Raw genomic sequence first — 23,895 nt, forward strand, 5'->3', positions numbered from 1 at the left:
ATGCTTATCATATTTAAAAAAAGAAAAGGAGTACTTGTGGCACCTTAGAGACTAAAAGGTGCCACAAGTACTCCTTTTCTTTTTGCGAATACAGACTAACACGGCTGTTACTCTGAAACCCATATTTTAAAAAAGCCAATATGAGACCTACTCCAGTGCAAGATCACGGTTACAAATAAAGAGTTTATGTTAAAATAAAACAACACCGTAGTTGGCTAGGAAAAGATGTGAATTTTTTTTAATCCATGGTTTTGCATTAGCAAACTATGTTTCACCTATGTGGGTTGTTGTGTTCATTTTTGTACCCACGGTGTTGCATTGGGGTGTTTCATATAGGGTTTTGGGGTTTTTTTCGTACATCATATTGCACTAGCAGCATCTCTTTAATAGGGCCTCTTTCTTTGTATCTTGAACTGGATATAATTCACGTAGGCTCTTTCTGCTCCTACCTGATCCTGTACCAGCAAAGCATATTTTTACACATAGGCGGCTCTTTCTTTGTATGCGGGATCTTGCACGAGCGGAATGTTTTAAATAGGCACTTGATTTTGCAGTGGCGAGATTTATTGTGCAATCTCTCCAAACGCGAGATTTTGCACCGACAAAGTATATTTCAGGCAAACAAAACTGCCTAAATATGGACTTTGTTTGCAGCGTCGCCTCGAGGAGCGTTCACACCGCGCACGCTTGTTGGTGTCGGAAGGGAAGATGCTTTAAAGTCTTCTCCAGAGGAAAGAACGAAAGTGGATCGCCCACTGCTCCCGCTCTCGCGTTTCCTGTGCCAGGGCGTCCGGGTCATTAGGGGCGCCTTGTCCCTGACTCCGCTCGGCCCCGTGTTTTCCTTGGGTCCTGTCGCATCCGCCCGGACTCCGCCTCGCTCATCCCAAGGGGTGGGGTTCGGGGCTGGAATGGCGAGCGGCGCTTGGGTGCCAGGAGGCCACGTGGGGAAGCGAAGGCGGCCTCCTCTCTCCCTCGACTTCCCTTTTTTCATCCCCCTCCTCGCACGCTTTTGCCCGGGCAGGTAACGCTGGGCACCCGCAGAATAGAGCGGGGGTAGGACGAAAGCAGAGGCTTTCTCACCTGGGGGAGAGTTAAAGTTACTGTTATAAGTTAATGGGCTTTCAAGGTATTGGCTCTTTAACGGCCTCTGTTTTTACTTTCCATTTTAGGGCATGCAACAATCTTCAGCCTGGCGCTGGCGGCCGTTGGCCTGTTGGGGCCATTCTCCCAGAAGCTGTCCAAGCTCCAAAACACAACTCCTCGCCTCTATGTGCTGTGTGCATAATCCTGCAGTTAGGGCTTTACGCCTCCCATTTTAAGGAAGTACTGGGGACCCACTTTCATTAGCTAATATATTGCTGCTAATATATAGCTCCTGTTGCACAGCAAGCTACTTTGAATATCCTGACTGAAAGACCCACCCCAATAACCTCATAAGAAACAAAATACAAGAATCAGGCAAAATACATTCTTCTTGGATCATGACCTGAAGGTTTGAGACTCAGACTCTGGCTGACTTCCAGCAGGAGGTAGCCTCTATTGTTCAATAAAACTATTCTACTGTAGGCAGAAAGGTTTCACCGTTACTGGCATTGCAGTTTGCATCAGGTCTTTTCATTCTGCTTTATGATAGCTCTCCAAGGCAGCGTGGTTTTGGGGGTTAGGTTGGAGGCTAGAGGCAAAAGAGCTTACTTCTTTGTGAAACTCCTTTTTCCCCCAACTGCTTTGCTGCATGACCTTGGGCAAATCCTGTATCAATCATGTATGCCTTGGCTTCACCCTCTGTAAAATGGGGATAATATTACTGACTGACCCACCTTTTAGATTCTTAGATGAAAGGTGCTGTTTCAGTGAAAGTGTTGTTATCAAATTCCCTACAAGCAATTCCTTTGGGTCCTTGATAACAACAGTAGAATCAGTCAAATGCCCTTGATGCACTGCATGGTCCCAGATACCTTTCAGAGTCTCTTTGTGTGCTGTCCTACCCCCTGAGGCCTGAGGGGACAGGGCTGCTGGAGCCTGGATTTTCCAGGAAGGGTAGTCTGTTTGCTTCTGGCCTCAGGACTGTGGACTGCTCTTCTTTTTGACATGAGGAGGACCATTGGAATGATCCTCTTTTAAAGGAGGTTTAAAAACTTTTTAAAATTATAAATATCAGAAGGCCTTCAGCAGATTGTGTTGCCTTATAGTGAGTTGAAGAGGAGTTATAATATTGTATATTTTAAGCCATTTAATCTGTACTTGGTTTATTTCAGAGTTGTTATGTTTTGTATGGAGGCACAGGCAATTAATATTTTGATTTGGTTTGGTTTAGCACTATTTAGTTAGTGAGCAGTTAACTATTTACTAGATACTTTCGGTTTTGTGGAGCTAGCTGAGAAGAGCCATTGCTTTGATACCTATATGTAAGTCTTACAATTGCAATTTACTTTAACTTGTAATATCACTGTGTTTTATTACAAATGTTTCTAAAAGAGGGTAGGGTATAGCAAAAGGGAAACATTTTGTCTTGGCTATTAGAATGCAGGGCTTCAGTTAATGAATTTACAATAAACAATAGACTATATACAATGTCTACTTATTGTCTTCCCAGCCCACAAGCATTCATTATATATATATATATATATATATATATATATATATATATATATATATATATATAGCTTTAAAAGTTTCTTAAGACCTGATTAGTACTTTAATAGATTTGTTTTGGTAACTGTTTGTTAGTTGACTACACTGCAGACTTCTTTAAAAAAAAGGTCAAACAGTCTTCTAGCAAGACCATTGTGTATTTCTGCAGTGAGAAATCTTCGCTGCAAAGGAAAACTTCTTGGTTAAATTTTAAAAAATAATGATTCAAATCTCCTAGCCATTTTTTTTACATCCTTGGCATTGTTTTTGCAGAGTCAACTTTTAACTCCACACCACAATAGGGAGCAGCTAAACAGGAAAAAAAATGGATAAAGGTAAATTTTGTTGGTCACCTTTCTTGCTAAGGATATTGGAATATAGCTATGTCGTCTTAAAGCACACAGTAAAGAATAAGTAGCAGTGGTACTAATACGTACTCAAAGCAGAATGAACAATTAACGTTATATTTAAGTCACTGGGCCGGAATCTTTGATTTCCCATACAGATGTAAAAAGTAATTAGCTTCTAACTGTGCACGTTTTAGGTGCAGATTACAGACTCCGTTACAATACTGTTAAAATGCTAATATTTATGTGTTCAGTTTAGCAACACCACAATGCAGCATGTTGGACATTTAAAAAAAAAATTCTTCCACTGAAATTAAGTGTGCGGTGTATAAAAACATATTTGAACTTTTCCTGGAACACATGGAAGGGCAGAAAAAATAAAGCAAATGCTTGTAGTGTTCAAACATTCTACTTGAGACACAGGATTAAGTAATGTAATGTTTGCTGCATAGTTGGGAAATATATTTTATTAATACAAGACAAAAACTTTGCTGTAGTAAAGCAAAAATGCGATAGCCAGACCCAACTTTGGTAAAATACTATTAGCAGATACTTTAAACAAGAAAGAAAAATAAAGAATTAGCCAAGTTTGAGATCTTGGTTAGGTTTGCTTTTCTCGTAAAATAATGAGACAAAAAATGTTGCAGATATCATAGTTGTAGATCATCTTCTTGAAATGAAGGCAGACCGTAAAACATTAATAAATTAGTGTGAAAATGATAGGTCAAAACAGCTCGTTAGTTGGTTGAAATTACATAAAATAGAGCACTCTGTAGGTGTTGTTCCAAATATTAGAAATAGTTATTAGTGACCAGAAATAGTAATCAATGACCAGTACAGTTCTTTCTGTACTATTCTTTCATTTTTATGTTTTTCTTCTAGAGACATGCAACATTTCTGTTAGCCACCTTAATTTATTTGAAAGCCAACAGCAGTTTAACTGTATATTTCAGATGTGTTTCAGAAACTGAAAAAGTCTTTAACTGATTTAGCAGCTGAGGCATTCTTCATCACAATATCCGATTATTGGCATATTAAGCAGTAGATACTGCAAAACTAAACAAACCGAAATGGAAGTTTTGCCCTTACCAAATACATATATTTTAACTACTAACCAAATTAATAAACAAATTGCTTTGCATTTATAATATTAATCATGGATAATTATGATCAAGACCAACAGAAATCCACAAGTCTGTTTTTGTCATATCTAGTATCCCACAGAACCCAAGTTTTTATTTAAAAATGTATATAAATATATGCCTGACTCTTACTGATTATGTACCTTGCCTTCCTAGTTTAAAGGAATGTGTGATTGCTGTGTTCACTCAGCCTTGCAGAAAAACTAGCGCAAACAAACTAAAACAATAGACACAAAGGTGCAATACCTACCTCCTCTCCCCCACTCCGTTCCATCCACAAGAAGCCATTTATTTTTCATATGGGTAACCCTTTAAATGTCAGTACTGTAGAAAGAAGAACGCTATATGTGATCAGAGAGAAAAACACTTTAAAAATTGAGTTGGTGTTTTTAAAAAGTTCAGTTTCAGTCCTGTTTTTTAAGAGTGATTAGGACAGATTTTTCTAATTTAATATGTAATCTGAAAATATTAGACATCAGGATAAGAGTTTCATTTAACAGACCTCCAGATAGGCTATTTTTGGACGAGAAGTTCAGATTTGCAGTACATCTCATAGCTCAGTTTAATCTTTTGATTTCTTTCCAGCTGCAAAGGCTAAGTAGTTGTAAATACCTCTTGTCAATCTAGAAAGTTGGCTACTCTCACACAAGCAAGTAACTAAGAATCCGCTGGGCAAATTCAATGGGAGTTGCTCTGAAAACTTTCATTTGGGTCTGCAGTATTAGTTCATGGCAGGTCTGTAATTATACAAAACAAACAGTATATATCTTACATCTTGGTTCTGAATTTCTTAGCAGCATGAAATATGGTTATCACCATACTCTAGAAGTAAGTATTTACGGTCACCATTGAAAGAGTATGAGTAATGGAGACAACAACTAGATACTCAAATGACACAAAGCGCTTACAGTATGTTTTCCTTTCAGTGTTCTTTCAATGCAGAGTAAATATCGTTCCAGCTCTTAGAAATCATCATTCTTTCCCCCTTTTTATTTCAAAATGGTTGCAGATTTTTCATTCACGAAAAGGTTAAAGGCGTTCCCCATCGCAAGAGGGATTATCTTACCAGAGGATTCTGGGACTGCAGATGTATACTGCGGCAAAATCCTAAATTCATCGGAAAAAAATCATTTCCAGACCCCAGCTGCTAAAAATAATAGAATTATAGTAAATCATTGATAAGATTAAAACATAAACCCATTTTTACATTCCAAAGTGTTTTAAAACATGAGTCTTTTCTCTTAATTCATTTCTTAAATAATGCAAATTTTAAAGTAGCTTTCCTATCCCGAGCACACAGCGCCATGAAATCGATAATTTTTGATCTTTTGGTTAGTAGGCAACATGGTGAGCTATTGCAGTGACTGCAGGCAGCAGACATGTTCTTGTAAGCTAAAAATTTTCATATTGTTTTTGAGCCATTGAGATTTGTAGATGGGATATAGCCAGTTATACCTTCAGCTCGCACTTTGCTGTAAGGACGTAAAACAGTGTAGTTTTAGCCAGCCATATAAATATAAATATATATTTTAAAAACAAGAAGCATTACTGGATTTTAAACAAAAAATTATGTAAAAAGAATGGCTGGTGTGATTATAATCACATCATGCAGGGTCCACGGTTTCCATTTAGTGAAATTTCGCAGAGGGCAAGTTCTTAAGAACATCCCTGCTGTGCAGAGTGAAAAGCATGAACAAACCAAAGACAGAATTCATCTGTGTTTATATTTTACAGACAATGAAAAACCTACTCTTTGTATGCCTTTTTTTCCACCTTATTATTTCATGAAAACTGCAGCATTTTCCCCACCCCCACCCGAACTCTCACCACCCAGCACTGCGGTGTGCGGTGTTTCTTTCTCTCTTTTTTCCCCCCCTCTTCTTCTTTTTTGCTTTCACAAATTCTGCACGCGCCATCTTTGTCTATTGTTATTCTTTTCTAATTTCAGTTACCCATTCTCTTTCAAATCAGTTAATAAATAGAACGCTAAATGCCTGATGGATGCCTGTGTGTTTAATTTTGTTCCCCATTTTGCTCTGAAAAATAATAATTAAAAAACCCCACGCCCCACCCCAAGAATTTTCTAATATTACCGTAACCTGTTGTGTATAGTGGTTATAAAAATATTATTAACATAATAGCAACAGCTGCAGCCTAAATAGAAGCTAGGAGATAATTAATGTGCTACAATAAATTAATTTGCTGCAGGTGCTTGTGCTCTGAACTGTATAACCCAAACCATTTCAAGTCTGAATACAATTACAAGTCTCCCCACATGCTAAAACAAAATGCAGAGTGAAATATCTTGTTGTTATAAATATCTTGTGTGCCTGTTGTCAAAGACCATCCTCTGCCCTGAACATTTTAGCCATCAGTAGAGAAGTGGAACAGACAATTAAAAAACCCTAGTAGAAATGTATATATATTTAAAGACGCTCCTGTGATATGTCCAGGCTTGAAGATGTAATGTCTACCTATATATTAAATTACACCAATCATCTCTAACCTTCTGTATTCCAGAGTTTTGTAGGTAAAGACTTACTGAGATATTGCATATGTATAATTGGGAAGGTGTGGGTTGTAAGCATCTCAAGAGTAAGTGATGCAAATTTGTATATTTTCCATTTACTTTATAGTAGTGAAAAGCAATTGTATTTGCTGTTCAGTTTATAGAATCTGCAATGAATTAGATGAAGAATTTTACTCTCCTCTCTGATAAACAGTATTAATGGGAGCCGGTTGTAGTGTACCTTTCAGAAATATGCCAAGTAACACACTGCAGCACGCTAAGACTACAAGGACAGGAGGCTGAGTGAAGCTAAACTGCCCAGAAGCAACTGTCCATTTTCATTCTTGCACCACAGTGCGATGATTAACTTTGTGCATGTAAGAAGAAGAACATACAGACGTAATTGCCTGAAACTTTGTGAAGAAGCTGAACTAAGGCTGAAGTTTAGAACTAAATTGTGCTGATTTTTCTTCATTAACATTCTACTAATGGAAATTAGTTTTCTGTCTTCATTACCACAATGTACACTGCACTCTTTTGAAAATGTAATTTAAGCAAAGAGTTGTATATTGTGTATTTTAATAGATTGCTCATTCACTGAGTAAACTTAAAATTTTTTTTCTGTAATCTAACAAAAGTAATAGTGTGTGTATCCTAACAGGAACTATAAAACTAATTTCTTGGAGACTGCATAGATTTTATCTATATTTTTGTTTAACTTACCAGTGAGTACTTGGAGGGAACCTTGATGCTGAAACACCACTTGCACTGCACTCTGAGTTGGCTGCGAGGTTTGATGCATAAAAGATATTCTTAAAAGGCCTGATGAGCTGCCCTTACGCACATTGGTAACTGTTTACTGACATGAGAAATCCTACTGATGAAGTTAATTGTATTACTCATGTGAACATGAGTAAGGGTTGCATAAATAGGGCCTAAACTAGAATTTGTATGCCTAGTACCTTAATGAGAAATACCTACAATCATCAGTTATTCAAAGATCTATATACTGTACCAGGGAAATTTTCTTGGTTTATATGAAAGCTTTGGTGTCAGAATCTATTTGATTTCTCCTGCTTCTTCCCATCCACTTTAAGGGCCTGATTCTTAAGTCCTTACATACGCCAAGCTTCTGTTGATGCCAATAGTTATTTTGGTAGGGTAACAACTGCAAGATCAGTCCCTATATTTTTGATATTCCGGTAATGTCTATAACAGTTTATTATAATATTCCAAAAAAGAATTATCCCATTTATTAAAATGTACCACTAATTTGCATATGTAGCTCTATAAAACAAAAACCAAGATACTTTTTCTCAAACTTCTGCACAAAATGTATATTTCTATAATCCAAGTCCATAATTTTTCTTCTCCCACAGTAAACTTGGTACTATAACATGGGCAACGTTAGGCTTCATCCTGGGAGCACCACCAAAAAACCCCATCTGATTTGGAAGTAATTCAGGATCAAGCTCTTAGCCAGGAAAATAAGATGGAGTGATATTGTCTTGTTCCCAATAGCAGGCCATGTTTTGCTTTCAGTTGATTTCAATAGGACTTCTGATTAAAAACTGACAGTACAATATCACTGAAGGAATAAAAGATAACTATGTTATTCAAGAACAGGAATTATACTATCATTATTCTGGAGCAGAAATAGTTACCTTGTCAACAATTTGTAACTTTGTTTTCTATCTAAAGTACTTAGATAGAAAACATAGTATCTGAGCACCTCACAGTGTACACAAATTTACAAATAGGGAACTGAGGACAGAGTTTCAAAGGTATTTAGGTGTAAAAGGTATAAAGGACAGAGTTTCAAAGGTATTTAGGTGTCTAAAGATGGAGATAGGTGCCTGTTGGGATTTTCTAAAGGGCTTAGCTGCCTAACTCCCATTGAAGGGAGCAAGGTGCTTTTGAAAAATCCCACTAGGTGCCTATCTGCATCTTTAGGCATCTAAATACCTTTGACAACTCTGTCCCCAAATCACTTGCTCAGTCACAGAAGAAGGAGGCATAGCAGGACATTGAACCCAAGTCTCTTGAGTCCTAGGCTAGACCCCAATCAATGGAGCATCCTTTCTCCCTATTCCTAGTCACTATAAAGAAAAATATAGCAGGTGTTAGTGGCAATTGGCATACATATGGTGAGTATTTATTTGAGGGGAAAGGGATGTGTGTGTATAGTTTCTTTATTTCAAGAGAAGGTATATATGTGAGGAAGAGAAAATGGATGGATGCAAGACGATACGACAGTCATACATTGTATTGCTGGCTGTATGTATGTAACAAAACTATCTTTTCATGGGCTAGACTGGGTTCTCAAACTTCATTGCACCATGACCCCCTTCTGACAACAAAGTTACTACAGGACCCCAGGAGGGGGGCGGAGCCCAAGCCCGGCCACCCTGGGTGGGGGGGCAGGAGAGGAGACCGCAGGCCAAGTCATGCCACCCTGGGTGTGGTGGAGAGGGGGCAACAGCCTGAGCCCTGTTGTCCCAGCTGGGACTGGAGCTAGAGCTTCAGCCTGGGTCCCAGCAAGTCTAATGCTGGCCTGGCAACCCCATTAAAATTGGGTTATAACCCACTTGAGGTGCATCCGATGAAGTGAGCTGTAGCTCACGAAAGCTTATGCTCAAATAAATTGGTTAGTCTCGAAGGTGCCACAAGTACTCCTTTTCTTTTTGCAAATACAGACTAACACGGCTGCTACTCTGAAACCTACAGTTTGAGAACCGCTGGGCTAGAGTGACTAAAGATTCAATTTTATTATAACTATTGACCAGGGTGGCCCAGTTCTGCCAGATCCTGAGCACCAGCTACAACAGGCCTTCCCCTAGAAGTGAGGGAAATCAGTGGACTACTCACATACTTACAGTTAAGCACATATGTGAGTGCTTTGCTGGATCAGGGCCTATGGTACCTGTCCTTCTGCAGGAAGAAAAGCCTTTATTTGAATTTCATCCATCACATAGAACACATTTCTGTGATTTCTCTCTTTAAAGGGGCACTGTCAAGTGGAAATCTAGTCAACATTAACAAATGAGTTAAAAGCACTTTCATATGGTACTTCTACCCTTGAGTCTCCGGCTAATATTTATGGGGTTTACAGTTGCATTTTTTTGTTTTAAAAAAAATGTTTGTCTCTACACTGGCTCTCACCTCTAGTCTTTAGGGTTGCCAATGCTCCAGGATTGTCCTGGCGTCACCAGGAATTAAAGATCAAGTCGTGATGAAACCTCCAGAAATACATCCAACCAAAATTGGCAACCCTATCTAGTCTCCATCCCTGCCAGATCCATGCCAAGAGATTCACCCACCTGACCTCAGCAGCCTTGTATGCGCTTTTCCAGGTAAAGCCCACAGGGCTCAAGGGGTGACAATAGGCACCAATTCCTCAGCCTAGCCAGTTACCTCCCTCTCTTTCAATACAGACCGTGGTGAGAGGACTGTGGTGAGAGCTCTGCCAGGTCTAGAGGTGTGGGGGCTGTGACGTTCCCCTCTGGTGTTATCTGGACCAGTGATTTGCTAGGTTACTCCAATCCCTGACTCTGGGAGCCAGCCTTACCCCGCTCTGCTGTGAGAACCCCTACTCCTGGGCTGTTCACGAACAGCCTCTGGCATGTAAGCTGCTCCTTGGATTGTGCAACTGAATGATGCTAGCCAATATCTCCGGTCCCAGATACAACCCTAGGAACCACTGTCTTGCAGTGTCCAGTTATGCCTGCTGGACACTCCAAGCTTACATGAGTTCATCAATTTAACAAAGAAATTGATATGCACAAGGCTTGTTATCCCAAGGGGAGTCTCTGACACACTTCAAACTAAACACACTGCTTCAGGTAGAATAAACAAACAGATTTATTCACTATAAAGATAGATTTTAAGTGATTATAAGTCAAAGCATAACAAGTCAGATTTAGTCAAATGAAATAAAATCAAAACACATTCTAATCTGATCTTAACACTTTCAGTGCCCTTACAAACTTAGATGCTTCTCACCACAGGCTTCCTGGTTTCCCTTCAGTCAGGCTCTCCCCTTTGATCAGCGCTTCAGTTGCTTGGCAAATGTCTCTCCCTTTTATCATGTCCTTTCTTCCCTCTTGGCTTTGTGCCCCCACCTCCAACTTCAGAATCAGGGGAGCATTACCTGATCACAGTCCCAAACTCACCAAAGGAAGGGGGGTGACTCACTTGAGAGTCCAACAGGTCCTTTTGTTGCTACCTAGGCCAGCATCCTTTGTTCCTGTGAGTCTGGGCTGGGTTAGTCCCATACATACCTTGATGAGGTGTGAACTGCTCCTCTGCTCTTAGAGAGTTTTTGCCTGGGCTTATTTTAAGCCATGAAGACACATTTTCAGCCTCATAACTATATACATGAAATTATAACATTACTATAACATTACTGTCACAACAATTACTATAACATCACTATAACAACAATGCTCAGTGCATCATGAGCCTTCCGAAGACACCCAATATGACAAACTTTGCATTGGAAACCATACAGTCATTTTATAAGGATGGACATGGGGGTGTAGGGTGTTCCCCCGAGGTACAGAATGTCACAGGGGCATTGCTGTAGAAGTGGCTGTCCTCCCTTGCCTACAAAAGGGGGGAGGATGTGGGCAGAGAGGACACTTTCACACATGGATCAGGCAGGGGATAATTTGGCCCCTGGTAATGGCTAACAATTTCTGTCAGCAACAAAGCTGCATCTGGTGGGGGGCTTGAATTCAAGATTTCTGAGTTCTACTCTCACCTCTTCTGCTGACTCAGTCTGTGACCCTGGACAGGTCAACCTCTCTGTGCCTCACATTACCTACCTCCACGAGCATTGTGAGGCTTAAGTAACTAATATTTGCAAAAAGAACAGGAGTACTGGTGACATCTTAGAGACTAACACATTTATTTGAGCATAAGCTTTCATGGGCTACAGTCCACTTCATCAGATGCATAGAATGGAACATATAAGTAAGAAGATAGATAGATATACATACAGAGACGGTGGAAGTTGCCATACAAACTATAAGAGGCTAATTAATTAAAATGAGCTGTTATCAGCAGAAGAAAAAAACTTTTGTAGTGATAATCAAGATGGTCCATTTATACAGTTGACAAGAAGGTGTGAGGATACTTAACATGGGGAAATAGATTCAATATGTGTAATGACCCAGCCACTCCCAGTCTCTATTCAAACCCAAGTTAATGGTATCTAGTTTGCATATTCATTCAAGCTCAGCAGTTTCTCGTTGGAGTCTGTTTTTGAAGCTTTTCTGTTGACACCTTTAAATCTGTTACTGAGTGGCCAAAGAGGTTGAAGTGTTCTCCTACCAGTTTTTGAATGCTATGATTCCTGATGTCAGATTTGTGTCCATTTATTCTTTTGCTTATAGACTGTCCAGTTTGGCCAGTGTACATGGCAGAGGGGCATTGCTGGTACATGATGGCATATATCACATTGGTAGATGTGCAGGTGAACGAGCCCCTGATGGCGTGGCTAGTGTGATTAGCTCCTATGATGGTGTCACTTGAATAAATATGTGGACACTGTTGGCATTGGGTTTTGTTGCAAGGATAGGTTCCTGAGTTAGTGTTTTTGGTGTGTGGTGTGTGGTTGTGTCCTTCAATGAAAGGTGCTATAGAAGTGCTCTTGTCAGCACTGAATTTTGAGACTGTAGCCTGCAGGCTGGTTCATGTCAGTTTTGCTAAACAGACAAACATTTATTTTTGCACAGGAAAATGCACTGGGGGTGTCATAGGGCAAGCCCTGGTAGTGCAGCTCCTCACTTTGAAGCCCTGGATGGCAGCCATTCCCTTCTACAACCTACTTCCTTAATCCCTCCCAGCTTTGCTGCTTTTGCCACTGCCTGACCACCACCCATCACACCCGCAGCCCCAGTTCCAATTTAGGAGCCACACAGTTTATCAAATGATTTTTGTAATCAATTAGCATTGCTGCATAACGGTGCAGAATGTAGTACAGCTGTGCTGCATGAATAATGCAGTGAGGCCTCCCAATTTAAGTCTAATGTGGCACACAATACAAGGGGCCTTGAATATGACTGAGCTCATGCTATAGAAGGAAGAGGGAGCTAATTAGGAGGTCTGGCAGGGGTAGGGATCCTCAGTGCAAATACAGAAAAATCCTAATAGTAGAAAGGGGGAGTCAGCTGCCAACAGACTCTCCTTTGAAGATCTCAGAAACCTGATCTTTTTTCCGGCTGCAAGCAGCCCTCTTCCCATTACATCCTGCCCCTCCAGAGGGAGGGATGGAGAGCAAATTGTCAATGGCCTCAACACCTTCCTCCTCTCTCCAACTCCACCCTGCAGATCACTGTTGTTGGAGAGAGTCCCCCTGCTGATCCTGTAGTACCAGAGATGGGTGGCACGCACCTCTCCATTGTAACGTGTTAACCAATTGCATTTGTCAGTAAAGAGCAGCTAAACATTTCTTGTGGATCTGCAAATAACATCTGGAACTCTTATTTGCTTTCAGACCCATTTAATTTCCAAATATTCAGCGCTATAAACATCTAACAATTCTCCATGAGAGCTAAATCCTGCATCTTTGCAGGGGGTTAGACTAGATGACCCTTATGGTCCCTCCTAACCCTATGGTTCTATGATAATACTTACAATAAAAATACAGATAGACTCCAATGTTTCCTTACTTCAACTGTCTGAGTCACATAGTATCTGACATTTGTATCTGATCCTGTACCTAAAATATGAAAACTGCCCCTCAAGGCCTTTACAAAAATCAGTATTACCTACATGATGGAGAGATGACACTTTTCCTTGCTCCCCTCCGCATCAATCTGTATTCACCCTTTTTGCCCCTTAGGGTATGTCTACACTACGGAATTAGGTCGAATTTATAGAAGTCGGTTTTTTAGAAATCGGTTTTATATATTCGAGTGTGTGTGTCCCCACAGAAAATGCTCTAAGTGCATTAAGTGCATTAACTCGGTGGAGTGCTTCCACAGTACCGAGGCTAGAGTCGACTTCCAGAGCGTTGCACTGTGGGTGGCTATCCCACAGTTCCCGCAGTCTCCGCTGCCCATTGGAATTCTGGGTTGAGATCCCAATGCCTGATGGGGCTAAAACATTGTTGCGGGTGGTTCTGGGTACATATCGTCAGGTCCCCGTTCCCTCCCTCCTTCCCTCCGTGAAAGCAAGGGCAGACAATCGTTTCGGGCCTTTTTTCCTGAGTTACCTGTGCACACGCCATACCACAGCAAGCATGGAGCCCGCTCAGCTCACTGTCACCATATGTCTCCTGGGTGCTGGCAGACGCGGTACTGCATTGCTACACAGCAGCAGCAACCCATTGCCTTGTGGCAGCAGACGGTGCAATAGGACTGGTAGCCGTCATCGTCATGTCCGAGGTGCTCCTGGTCGCCTGTGTGAGGTCGATCAGGAGCGCCTGGGCAGACATAGGTGCAGGGACTAAATTTGGACTGACCTGATCAAGTCATTCTCTTTAGTCCTGCAGTCAGTCCTATTGAACCATCTTATGGTGAGCAAGCAGGTGATATGGATTGCTAGCAGTCGTATTGTACCATCTTCTGCCGGGAAGGCAAGAGATGAGGATGGCTAGCAGTCCTATTGTACCATCTTCTGCCGAGCAGCCATGAGATGTGGATGGCATGCAGTCCTTCTGCACTGTCTGCTGCTAGCCAAAGATGTAAAAGATAGATGGAGCGTATCAAAACAAGAAATAGACCAGATTTGTTTTGTACTTATTTGCAACCCCCCCTGCCCCGCCCCCGTCTAGGGGACTTATTCCTCTAGGTCACACTGCAGTCACTCACAGAGAAAGTGCAGCGAGGTAAATCTAGCCATGTATCAATCAGAGGCCAGACTAACCTCCTTGTTCTAATAAGAACAATAACTTAGGTACACCATTTCTTATTGGAACCCTCCGTGAAGTCCTGCCTGAAATGTAAAGCCTTGATGTAAAGCCACCCCCTTTGTTGATTTTAGCTCCCTGTAAGCCAACCCTGTAAGCCATGTTGTCAGTCGCCCCTCCCTGCGTCAGAGCAATGGCAAACAATCGTGCATCTGAGTTGAGAGTGCTGTCCAGAGCAGTCACAATGGAACACTCTGGGATAGCTCCCGGAGGCCAATACCGTCGAATTGTGTCCATAGTACCCCAAATTCGACACGGCAAGGCCGATTTAAGCACTAATCCACTTGTCAGGGGTCAAGTAAGGAAATCGATTTTAAGAGCCCTTTAAGTCGAAATAAAGGGCTTCATCGTGTGGACAGGTGCAGGTTTACATCGATTTAATGCTGCTAAATTCGACCTAAAGTCCTAGTGTAGACCAGGGCCTACTGTCTGATAATTTGAGAGCTCTGTATTCTTTAGAACTGGTCAAATAGTTTTACAAAATAATTCTTGAGTATTTTCTTGAATAAAAGTGCTGAACCAGGTTTTCTGTGATGGGGGTTTATACCATTGCAAGTGTTGGATGACTCTTGCGTATTCAGGGGCAGTGATTATGAGACCCAAAACCTATACATATTTTTACTCAAGCCTTCATTCATTTTAAAAATTGTACCATAAATTCATTTTTTGTTGTTCTTTCTTACTCATTATTCATCTGTTTAAAAAGTGTTCATCAAGCAGAAACAATACCATGTGATCACTCACTAACTGGTCAAAGTGAACAGTTCACAAAAAACCACATAGGATGAAAATTATTCATTAAACTAATTTAAAATTATTCTCTAGCCAAAAAGAGGGCTAAATTCATAACACATATTCGAATCAAATAATTCAACCCACTCTAATCTGAAAGATTTCTAGGTAGGCATCTGCCTCAGCCCAATAATAAAAACACTATCCATAGCGTTAGCTAGTTCAGGATTATAGGATGTTGTTACAGAAAAGGTGGCACTAATAGATTGTATTGGAGCTGAGATCCAAAGTAAAGCAGCTGTACATCAGAGAGAAAATCAGAGCCAAGAGACTGATAATGAGTATGGTAAGTATTTTTTCTGCTTATGGGTGGAAAAGCCAGAGAAGTCTCTTTTTCAAGACAAAGCACATAGTAATTTGATCATAAAAGTCTCCTAATGGGTACTATGTGATGTAGAGTAAATGTGTTCATTTCAATACATTATTCCTATATCTCTGCATTCTTTTAAGAGTGCTCCACACTGTAGTGTGTACGTTATTGCAATGGTATCACTAAATGTAGGCAGAGCTAATTCACCTCTTTTATTATTACTATTGGTTTTTGTTATTCATATTTATATTGCAGCAGCTCCCAGAGATTTCAATTAGTGTTGGGGGGGGCCTGTTTTGCTAGCAGTATACAGACACATGTAAAGGCACTGTCCCTGTCCTTAAGAGCTTAAAATCTAAGATGACAAGTGACATACAAAAGGCAGGGGAGGAATATAATAATTATAGGCAGGGTGGGTAGCACCATATATTGTTAAGGTTGCCTGTTTCTTCTATAAGATCTAGGTTTCAGTTGCTTATAATTTTGCCAAAATTTAGCATTTGTCAATATCTCGGGCTTCTGCTATTCAGGGTTTATTAATTTCATGTCTCCCCGCCAGCTCCTACGTGTAGGGGCGCCCAGGGGGCTCTGCACGCTGCCCCTGCCCAAAGTGTCGGCTCTGCAGCTCCCACTGGCCAGTGCGCAGAGCCGCCTAGCCAGTGCCGTGCATAGGAACCAGAGGGGGACATGCTGCTGCTTCCGGGAGCTGCTTGAGGTAAGCGCACTATGGTAATATAAATAACAAACAACAATAAATATGTTCTGGATTTTCCACAGGAAAAATTCTTTTGGAATGAGAGGAAATGTTTTCTGTCCATAAATCCTCTATGATCTCTTCCTTACTAAGAGAAACTCCAACTGACCGCTATTCCTACCTACATGCCTCCAGCTTTCACCCAGACCACACCACATGATCCATCGTCTACAGCGAAGCTCTATGATACAACCGCATTTGCTCCAACCCCTCAGACAGAGACAAACACCTACTAGATCTCTATCAAGCATTCTTACAACTACAATACCCACCTGCTGAAGTGAAGAAACAAATTGACAGAGCCAGAAGAGTACCCAGAAGTCACCTACTACAGGACAGGCCCAACAAAGATAATAACAGAACTCCACTAGCCATCACCTTCAGCCCCCAACTAAAACTTCTCCAACGCATCATCAAGGATCTACAACCTATCCTGAAGGACAACCCATCACTCTCACAAATCTTGGGAGACAGGCCAGTCCTTGCTTACAGACAGCCCCCCAACCTGAAGCAAATACTCACCAGCAACCACACACCACAATCACTAACCCAGGAACCTATCCTTGCAACAAAGCCTGTTGCCAACTGTGTCCACATATCTATTCAGGGGACACCATCATAGGGCCTAATCACATCAGCCACACTATCAGAGGCTTGTTCACCTGAACATCTACCAATGTGATGTATGCCATCATGTGCCAGCAATGCTCCTCTGTTATGTACATGGGTCAAACTGGACAGTCTCTACGTAAAAGAATAAATGGACACAAATCAGATGTCAAGAGTTATAACATTCATAAACCAGTCGGAGAACACTTCAATCTCTCTGGTCACTCGATTACAGACCTAAAGGTCGCAATATTACAACAAAAAGACTTCCAAAACAGACTCCATCGAGAGACTGCTGAATTGGAATTAATTTGCAAACTGGATACAATTAACTTAGGCTTGAATAGAGACTGGGAGTGGATGTGTCATTACACAAAGTAAAACTATTTCCCCATGTGTATTTCCCCACCCCCCACCGCTCCTCAGATGTTCCTGTTAACTGCTGGCAATGGCCCACCTTGATTATCACTACAAAAGGTTTTCTCCCCCCTCCCCACTCTCCTGCTGGTAATAGCTCATCTTAAGTTATCACTCTCCTTACGATGTGTATGATAACACCCATTTTTTCATGTTCTGTGTGTATATAAATCTCCTCACTGTATTTTCCCCTGAATGCATCCGATGAAGTGAGCTGTAGCTCACGAAAGCTTATGCTCAAATCGATTGGTTAGTCTCTAAGGTGCCACTAGTACTCCTTTTCTTTTTACGAATACAGACTAACACGGCTGCTACTCTGAATCCAACATTAGTAGGAGTCATCTGCCTTTCCCCTTCCATTAGGATGTTGGAAATGTTTCCTGTTGAAATATGAATCTTAATTTTCAACCGTTCATTTTAGAAAATGCTCAGTTAATGAAATGAAGTCCATATTTCAAGAGAGAGACACTGTTCAGTGATCAGTTTGTCTCCATCCCATTAAAAACAGCACCGGCTCAGTGTGGCCCTTAGATAATGGACATAAGTCCTTATGAAGTTAATGGTATTTATACCAATCTGAGGGCAGAAATGAGCCCCAAACAGGCCTGTCCACAACATTTTGGCACCTGAGGCTGGGAACTCAAATGATGCCCCCATGCCCCCTCGCTTAGGCCAAAACTTTGAAAGGTCTCAGTTCTGCCTTCTTCCTGTTCTCCTCCTCTCATGGTACTGCTCTACTACCTACCCCAATAAAGGAGAACTAACAACTTAAAATGCCTTGTTCAAAAATTTTAAGTAACACTTAACTTTCAAATGCCTGAACAGCAAATGTAACTTTTCTTGTCTGCATCGTAAACACTGGCATTTTTATCTGTTTGAATAATCAAAGTGATGCTTTCTGTGCCTTCTTGATTGCAAAGATTTGAACTGTTTCCTGCTGAAGGTCCACAGTCTGGGCCAGCTCATGCTCTATTGAGATGGTTGCCAGGCCGACCAGCCTCTTCTGTGTCATTGTGGAATGTAGATGTGTTTTTATTAAATTCAGCTTGGAGAAGCTGTGTTCTCCACTGGCACCTGTTACGGGAAGTGTTAGAAGTATGCGCAGAGCAACAAAAACATTTGGTCATCTTATTTGTGCACATATATTCCAGAACAGCCTTTGGAGTTGGATGGAAACTTCTATTTTCATTGTCTTTGGGGAAGACGAAGTTTTTCACTTGCTGTGGCCCATGCAGTACAAGGAAGTCCCTTAGGCTACTGCTCAAGTGGGAACACAGTCCTGGATCATCTAGACTTAAGGAACTAAACTGAGCAGCAGCTGTTTCTTGCGCCTCCACCACACTCTTCTCTGATCTACACTTTTCTTCAGGAATGGGCATGGTTACACCCTTTTGAGATGGGGATATGGATGCTGCAGTAGCTGCCAGGTCACCTGCACTCTGACTAAGTGGAAGATCAGGCATCTCCTCACCACTTACATCCTGACTGGGGCCGGAAGGCTCACCGTGAACATTTGTGTCTACGTATCTCAGGAGAGCTCCGTCCTGCTTAGATAGAAAAGCTTCCTCTGCTTGCTTTCTTTTTCTGAATGCTGCCCCAGAGGGGTGTTTTCTTCTTTCCCTCATGACTGCTGTTCTGTGCCAGCTATAGTGGCTCTCAACACTCAGTTGAAGGGGACAAATAAGCAGGCTGGTAGCAGGGCCTGAGTGAGGGAAGAGATCAGTGTCTTAAGGGCCTAACTGGCTCCTACTACTTCAGTCCTTGACTGCCTGTTCTCCTCAAGTGGGTTCAGGGAAGCAGCAGGAAACTCCCTGAGAAGTTGGTGTTAATCAGTCCAGGCTCCTGGGGGTGCTAGAGAGGTACATAAGAGGCTCCTCCTTCTCTCTCTCCCTGCAGCTCCTGCTGCTTTCTGTTATTCCCTCTCACCTTTTCTCCTGCCTGCCTGTTATGTCTCTTGTGCCCTCCTTCCTCCAGCACAGCACTCCACCATCTCCGTGCATCTAGAGCAGAGAGAATACATACGCACCAGAAGAAGACACAATTTTCTACACTCTGGGTCCTAGTGCCCCCCTCCCACAGTCTGGAACCTGAGGCGGCCACCTCAGTTCGCCTCATGGTATGGCCAGCCCTGGCCCCAAATCTCAAACACGAGGAGACAGATCCATCCCTGCATTGGTACCATGGCAGAGGAGTGGTAGCTCACACTTTTATCTATCCAGGGCTACCCTAACTCAAGCCCGCACAGCAATGGCCCTTACTGGCTACTACAGCATTGCAGAATCCTGTGGGATCAGACCACACTGGCCTCTCCCTCTCTCAACCCAGACTGGGGCACCCTTTCACTGAGGGAAGCTGTTTGGGGAGAGAGGCCATAGAGTTGGCAGAGCCAGCTCTGAGGCTCCCGCAGAGGACTGCCTGTCCCAGAAGTCCTTATGGACCCTTTGTGCTGGCAGAAAGGGGTCACAGTGCACTGATCAATTTTATTCCCCTATAACTTTTTTGTCCTTAGAAAAGTTGGGATTCTTCTATATCAACCACAAACTTCTCTAGAAGGCAGGCTGCCTAGAAAATAATTCCTTTCAATGTCCCACTGGTATTCCAGAGCACAACTATGATTGCTCAGGGAGAAGAGATTTACACGTATTGAATTCACTGTTATTACTCTGACAAATAGTATAATCCCTCAGAGCTAGTTCCTGCTTAATCTCTTCTCTATGTTTTTAATGACCTTAGAACTAGAGATAAGAGTAGTTGAGAAGATGGAGGGCCGCTTACAAGACCCTCCTTTGCTCTGCACTGACAGGCAGCTCTTGGAAAACTCTAGAACTAATGTACCAAACCCGGTTGTTTACTTCAGTATTGTACTGACCAGGGCACACTCACTTAATGGGGAAGGAGTTAATACGAGTATATTTTGCGAGGATGCAGAGGAAGAAAAGAATATTTTCTTTTTGTGTAACAGATACAACTAATTTCTAATCATGCCACAGTCAGCATCTGACTCTGAATCATGTCTGATGTGTGAAAGCACCACAAAGGGAGGCAGGCAGGGTTGTAATCCTGAATAGATGGGATGTGTTTTCTGATCACCTGCAACTGGCACCAATTTTGTCTGGTTTTAAGCTATTTTAATGCCTTATCTTAAGAAGCCTGAATTGAAATTGTGACTGCTCAATGCTGACTGCTCTTGTAGCATCTCGCATTATATTATGCATGTTGTGCTAAGGTATACTGAAGTAATTGTGACATTTGTCCCCATGGGATGTTTGCAAGAACAAGATATCTATCTATGATTTTATACCACTCTGATCACTAGCATCTCTGAATGCCTTGTAAGTAAGAGAAAGTTTCCAAAAGTATCCTATATTTTAAGTTTCCTTCCCTCTCTTCTACACATGGGATTTTGTTGCTTTATTGATTGTGGGAAAGCACAGTCAACCAGAAGAGTTTTGCATTTTCCTCTACAGGTGGGAAGATTCGTGGTCATTCATTTTGTTGCGTCTTACAAGGCTATCCGGGCAAGCAAAGTTTTAATGAAATTGTGATGCAGTGACATATATTTCTTGAAATAAGGGAATGAGACATAACAGATTGGATCATAAGTTTCTCTGAAGTTAAGTCAGTTCATTTGTTAGCATTAGGCAGAAGAGCCTGTTAGCTGTAGGTTAAAGCAGAGACCTGAGGCTCAGGAAGTCTGGCTGCTGCTCCTGTCTCTGTCACTGACTCGCTAGGCTACATTTACACACCAAAAAGAAAAAAAAAAAACAAATCCTGACAGTGAGTCTCAGACCCCAGGTCAACTGACACAGGCTCATGCTGTGGGGCTAAAACTAGCAGTGTAGGCATTCAATATCGGGATGGAGCCCAGGCTCTAAGACCCATCCCCATCGCTGGGTTTCAGAGCCTGGACTCCAACCTGAGCTCGAACGTCTACATGGCTATTCTTAGTCCCACAGCATAAGCCCAAATCAGTTGATCCTGGCTTTGTGGCTTGTTGCCGCTGTTTTTAGTTCGTTTGCTGTGTAGACGTACCCTACGTGAATCTGGGCAAACCACTTCACTGCTCTTTACCTCAGTTTCCTGATCTATAAAATGCCATAAGTAATAACATCAGAGGAGTGTTTATATTTACACAGTGCCGTGAGGTAGGCAGCTGGAAGGCATTCTAGAAAGGCAAATTATTATTCCCATAGCATTGCATCTCTAGGTTTAGAAAAGCTTTTCTAGCACTTCCAGAGGCTGTAGCATGAAGAAATCTGAGCAATTGTTTATTCCAGACTCTGTCATCATATTAGCTGAAAACAAGAACTAGGTTCTCTGACTGGTTTATTTATTGTCAAAACATATTCTACTACGGGGCACACATAGTCAAATGTTTTCCCTTAAAAAAGAAATTCAGTCAAGTCCAAAACCTTACCCTTCTCTCTCCAGCACACATACATACCTTTTAGAATGCACATATCTTGATACAACATGCAATTTCCTTGGCTCAAACCCCCTCCAGAAACTAGATAAGATGTTTGATTGTATTTTATGTTCTGAAATGTCTATTTGTTTTTTCGCCAGCATGAGTATTATCTCATATCTATGCTAATATTGATCTGTTAGAAAAGGTGCCATGGCTTCATGAACCAGCTGAAATGCCTTCTATGTTTCACAGCAGAACCTTACTAATCATCACTCCCCTAATCTGCACACTTTATAGGCATTGCTGGAGTGAGTGGCCCCATTACGAAAACGTTCTTATTTTTACAAATTATTAACTGACACATTAAGAATTCTTATATAAGTAAAACCGAACTATATAATTATCAAAAGTAAAAGGCACAGTGTACATTTGATTATGTGCTAGCTTTGTTTTCTTTTGTGTTTATTCATTTAATGCCAATCCCAGCCAGACTAGCCATTAATTTAAATGGGCTCCCTATGATTAGTGCAAATGAGTTAGGTTCTACTGTAATTAAATTTATTATAAGCAATGTTACTTTATCAGTAGTGTGTCATACATTGTGTGGTCAGCACATTTTCTTAAAGTATAATTAAAACATCAACATCCCATGGATTCATTAGTATTGAATGTTTGGGTTATTGGGGTTGTTTTAGCTTTTGTTTTTTTAATACTGACCTTTTCAAATTCCTACCCAGATAATGGGATCTGACTTCTAAGTGGAAGACAGACCTTTCAAAATGTTTCAACATAATAAGAGGTAAAACAACAAGAGAAACTGAACAAAGCAGTGACTTTGAATTAACAGGAAACCAGCTCTCTTAAAAACCATAAAAATGATCCTAGCTGTTGTCTAATGTGGATACGTTTAAAAAAAAGTCTGACTTTAAAAAATCTTGAGTTTAATGACATTTCTAAAATATTGTATCCTTTCTTCCAAGCTTTATTGTAGAGCCATCTATTGAGTCCCTAAAATACATTTAAAAAACAGTACAATACTTTAAGTATGTTTAAAATACTGTTCAAATGGATTGGAATTACAAGAAGTAGTGAATTAACATGTTTATCCAGTATATGAGGAACAAGACTCATAGCTATGGAAAGAGAAAAAATTGTAGTGAATTTTTCTCTTTCCACAGCTATGAGCTATGTATGATAGGTCTGTATGAATTATTCTGTATAGGTTTGTGGAACATATCCCGCTGTGGGAGCCATGTAGGATGGTCCTTATGTTGCCAGAAGTCCTGTTTGCAAGATCACAGCCTTATGTGTGCTCTCCTCTTACTGACCATGCTTTCCTCCAGCATTATTAACAATGGAAGGAACTGGCATGTATTAAGGGGAGAATAGTTCCTTTAATCACAAAGAAAGCTGGATCGAGCCATGTATTTTTAATTTCCATATTATGTTGCATGGGTCTCGTGGTTCAAGCAACACATGAGGAGCTAACACTCCCAAGGTATAGTTTCAGCTCTGCCACTGAGTTGTGTGGTCTTGGACAAGTCCCAGACGGCCTGGTTTTCGGAGGCACTGAATGCTCATCAATCCAATTAAAGTCACTGGTAGCTGCTGGTGCTGAATATAAGGTCCATTTTCCATAGGAGAAAAAAATCAATTTTCTCCACTAAAATATTAAACATGTGCCTGATACAACTAGTGTTGTCTGCCCTGGTGATTTTTCTTGGAAGTCTTGCAATATTTGATGTTTTTCTTAATGCTCCATATCATGAAACTGTGAGACTCTTGGCTTTCATTTTAAAAAATGAACTATGCTTCTAGCCTGTATAGTTGCAAAGAAAAGCTGAAAAACATGACCTGAATACACCCTAAAGGCTCTGATACCAGAAGGCAAAGAAAAAGAACCAAAATTTATTATTTGGGGGAAAAAAATAATCTAATAAACTTTAAGTTAATCTCGTGATTGTTTGAAGCCTGACTCATGATTTTTGAATGCTTGAGGCTGGCAATACACTGAAGCGTTTCAGATGTAAAAGTTGTTGCTTGCATCTTGTAGCCTGTCTC

At 41.1% G+C, this 23,895-nt stretch overlaps 2 long non-coding RNA genes across 4 annotated transcripts; one reads left to right on the forward strand and one right to left on the reverse strand.

The window, feature by feature from the left end:
* Positions 1 to 211: 211 nt before the first annotated feature.
* LOC142071152 (uncharacterized) lies at positions 212 to 5,443 on the reverse strand. Of its 2 annotated transcripts, none has more exons than XR_012667176.1 (3): positions 5,187 to 5,443; positions 4,371 to 4,444; positions 212 to 1,080 (listed from the first exon to the last, which is right to left on the reverse strand). It is a non-coding gene; the product is annotated as an uncharacterized LOC142071152 (long non-coding RNA). The 2 variants fall into 2 exon arrangements; XR_012667175.1 differs by lacking the exon at positions 5,187 to 5,443 and adding an exon at positions 5,029 to 5,161.
* LOC125631747 (uncharacterized) lies at positions 894 to 7,319 on the forward strand. 2 transcript variants are annotated; one of them, XR_007355033.2, is made up of 4 exons: positions 894 to 1,021; positions 1,170 to 1,529; positions 2,905 to 2,966; positions 6,866 to 7,319. It is a non-coding gene; the product is annotated as an uncharacterized LOC125631747 (long non-coding RNA). The 2 variants fall into 2 exon arrangements; XR_012667174.1 differs by lacking the exons at positions 894 to 1,021; positions 1,170 to 1,529 and adding an exon at positions 1,536 to 2,188.
* Positions 7,320 to 23,895: the final 16,576 nt, after the last annotated feature.

This window comes from Caretta caretta, chromosome 2 (assembly GCF_965140235.1).
Source record: "Caretta caretta isolate rCarCar2 chromosome 2, rCarCar1.hap1, whole genome shotgun sequence".
In the NCBI taxonomy this organism is placed as follows: Eukaryota; Metazoa; Chordata; order Testudines; family Cheloniidae; genus Caretta; species Caretta caretta.